Source organism: Condylura cristata, unplaced genomic scaffold, assembly GCF_000260355.1.
Source record: "Condylura cristata isolate star-nosed mole 26May11 unplaced genomic scaffold, ConCri1.0 scaffold00005, whole genome shotgun sequence".
Taxonomy (NCBI): Eukaryota; Metazoa; Chordata; class Mammalia; order Eulipotyphla; family Talpidae; genus Condylura; species Condylura cristata.
Genome location: NW_004567106.1, coordinates 24,796,559 through 24,800,038, shown reverse-complemented (window position 1 = coordinate 24,800,038; position 3,480 = coordinate 24,796,559). Strand labels below are relative to the sequence as shown.

General features: G+C 46.1%; 1 protein-coding gene across 2 annotated transcripts in view; it reads right to left on the bottom strand.

Annotated features, from left to right (window-relative positions):
- Positions 1-1,400, bottom strand: part of CCDC126 (coiled-coil domain containing 126) — a 28,562-nt gene extending 27,162 nt beyond the window's left edge. The window contains exons 1-2 of one of the 2 annotated variants that reach the window (XM_012720740.1): positions 1,185-1,400; positions 717-793 (exon numbers count right to left, since the gene is read on the bottom strand). The gene's annotated coding sequence lies outside the window, so the exon portion shown is untranslated. Of the gene's footprint in view, positions 1-141; positions 223-716; positions 794-1,184 lie in introns of those variants that run through there. The other variant, XM_004676775.2, reaches the window with a different exon arrangement.
- Between the last annotated feature and the right edge of the window lie 2,080 nt (positions 1,401-3,480).

The following is a 3,480-nucleotide window of genomic DNA, read 5'->3' as shown; positions in this document are numbered from 1 at the left end:
GCGGGGGACTACAACTTAGAAATACAAACCCCCAGGAAGGAAAATTATTAATCAGACAAAATTGTACAGACAGGTAGGAAAAAAGTTAACATAAAGGGAAAGACTGCCGGTATCAGGACTGCTAAAGACATAGATGCTTACTATGCCAAAACAAATAAGCTCCTGTAAGGAGCCCCCAAAGGACACAGCTGGCTGGGAGGTGTGGGGGTGAGTAAGTCCTTTTATCTCTGAAGCTGATCCACAGAAAAGCAGAGTCATCAATTTCCTAAGGACATTCACAGCCATCTTTAAAGAACAGAAATGAAAAGATAGCATATCTTAAAGAATGCTTTGCTTAGGTTTAAGGTAAACAACGTGTAAATTGAAGAACACATTAATTCAGCGAGCTAGTAATTATATATAGAAAAGGCACAAAATTCACAAATCCAGAGGCCACTTCGGTTCAGCTAATTAAATTATCATACAAAGAATTTGTTCATCAAATGAAAAATTAATGGTGATGTAAAGCATACTGTTTATTCTAGTATCTGAGAGAGGTGTATTGTTACCACCATTTGAGTGACAGAAAACTCTGATTCAGAGCGTTAAATTAACCAAGGTCATAAAGCCAGTCAGTGATACCATCAGAATTAGAATCCAGGCTGTCTGCGCCTCTCCTGATACTGCTAACAAGAGTATAAACCACAATCTACACAGCAGTTTAAGTTCATCCTTACCAGTCACCTGGGAGCTGAGTTTTGAAGAGGGAGTTAAAAGGGGACATCTGACTTTCTCAAAGTAGAACGGGGCTGAGCTGTCAAAAACAGGAAAAAAAGTGAGTGCGGCAATCGCCGAGCGCTCCATCCCCGCAGCTCTGGACGGTCGCTCCCGCGCCAGCGGCCCCGGGACCAAGACCTGCTCGGGATCAGGCAGCCCAGCGGCGATCGGCTGTCTGCCCGGAACCTACGGGTCTGTGGCTGACAGACCCCGGGGACAGGGGCAAAGTCTCCTCGGCGGAGCCGGGTCTCGCAGGGTGCCCCACAGCAGCAGCCCCCGCGGGGCGTGTGGCGGGGGCGGGGGCGGGGCTGGGCGCGGCGGAGGAGGGACGGCCGCCGGGCCCACAGAGCTCCGCGAGAGGCGCGGGCCAGGCGGCGGAGACACCTCCCACTTCCTCTCCCCCTTTCCTTTCGCCCCCTCCCCATTACCTCGCCCGTGGGTTTCTCGGCGGCGTTGCCGCCACCAAAGGGCATCTGAGCCGGGGCGGCGTAGCGAAAGCCGATTAGCTGGCGTCAGCCGCGACCTGCACTAGCGAAGGAAACCCTCAGGTTGGGATGGAGAAAGGCCGGGGCTGTGAAGCGAAGATGAGGGGCGCTCCGGGCTAGTGGAGATTCTACTCTTCTCGTCCCTCGCACTCCGCTTCCGCTCCGCCTCCTGTTGGAGCCCTTCCCCCCACTTCGAAGACCAGCGGCGCGCGGCATTGTGGGGGATGTAGTCCAGGAATGCGGAAGAGGTGGCACGTGCTTCTAAACGCCGGCCAATACACCGGGTCAGGAAGACGCCGTTGCGAGGCAACCAGACGGGGACCGGCTCTTTCTTCTGGAGTCTAAGGCTGGCAGTCTCTCCTTTCCTTTTCCTTTTCCTTTTCAGGCAACTGAAAAGGGTATATGGGCGACCTGCTCTTGACCATCCAGCAGGGGAACTAACAATTTCAACACATTTGGCTAGAAGCAAGAAGGTTTTTTTACTGATTGAAATGTGCTATGGGTCGGGCCCTCCCTGGTGGTGCTGCGGGTTAAAGCACAGCAAGCCATTTCAGCAGGAGTTCGAACCCCACCCACCACGGAGGTGACCACGTGGCGCGGCAGACAGCTCTTGACCCGCCCGCTGCTCCCCTCAGCAGTGTGCTCCTCGATCTGCCTGTTCTGCACCCCACTCTCTCTGATGAATCCTCTCACTGCCCCTGCCCCTCTGGCCTGTACCCCAGTTCTGTATGCACAAATAAATAAATCTTTTTAAAAAAAGTGTACTATGGACAAGAATTCCCTTTATTGCCCCCGAAGGGTCTCAGCCTTTGGAGTAAAGAAAAATAAAAGGACAAAGATTGAATAGGAAGAAGCAATGTCTTCGCAGATGATCATTATGTACGCGGTAAATGCAAAGCAATCTACAATTAAATTGTTAATAAGGACTTGATGGTTACAAAAGTCATGTTTTTAATTTTTTTTATATTTTCTTTCATCATTGTTAATTTTTGGACAGTATTTGGAACCACCCCTCAGGTGTAGTCCCCATAATACTCCCACTACCACAGTACCTGTAAAGGTTGGCCACAGTCCCTGGTGTACTTCTCACCCCTTTGACTCCCTCCCCCTTCCGCTGTAAGTATGTATGCCTCAGATCTATTGTCAGCTTGTAAGTTTTTCCTTTTACCTGACCCATTGTTTGGTTTCAATATATCCTGCACGTAAATTAAACCATCTGTTATTTATTGTTTTCCTGACTTCATTTAGCATAATCCCTTTCAGTTTCATCCACATTGGTGTGAATGGCATGAATTTATTTTTTTGTTTGCTGAGAAGTATTCCATTGTGTTATATACTACATCTTCTTGATCCATTCATCTATTGGGAGTGTTTAGGTTGTTTACATATCTTGGCTACAAAAATACGTATTTTTTAATCAACATTACTATATTTCAGGTAAAAAGAGTTATTTTTATAAGATAATATTTACAATGGTAGCAAGCAAATAGCAACTTCCTAGAAATAAAACAATCAAAGAGGGCCTCCCTGTTGGTGCAAGAGGTTAAGTCGAAGTACTATGAAGCTACCACAGTCACTGCAGCATGAGTTCAATCCCTGGCCGGGGAGGTGACCCAAATGGTGAAACAGATCTTTCCTGTCTCACCCACTGCTACCCACAATAGTGTACTTCAGTACATCTGCCTGTTGTGCTCCCTACTCTGTCTTTGATGAATCCTCTAACCCCCCAACTCCACCTCTGGTCTGCACCCCAGCTCTTGTATGCATACAAAAATAAATCGTTTTTAAAAAGAAAAAAAAAATCAAAGAAGTACAAAACCTGTATGGCAAAACCATTTAAAATTTTGAAGATCTAAACAAAGAAGAAAGCATGTTTTTCATGGACTACAAGATTCAATACCAAGAGATGTCAATCTCCCCAGTTTCATCCTAGATCCAGTACATTTCTAGTTTAAAGCTATAGTAATTAAAAGTAGACAAATATACCCAAGAAACAGAATAAAGAGCTCAGGATGTCTTATCCATACATGGAAATTTGACTTACGTTGTTATACTGGTAATGTATAACAAAGCCTAAATAATCAATTCTGGTACAAACAACTTTGATTTTGAAGGAAAAAAATGAAATTGAGCTTTTTACATTACATTAAAAAATCAGTGTCAGAACCACTATGGAAAACTGTTTGGAGGTTCCTCAAACTGCTAAATATGGAGCTTCCCTATGACCCAGCAATCCCAC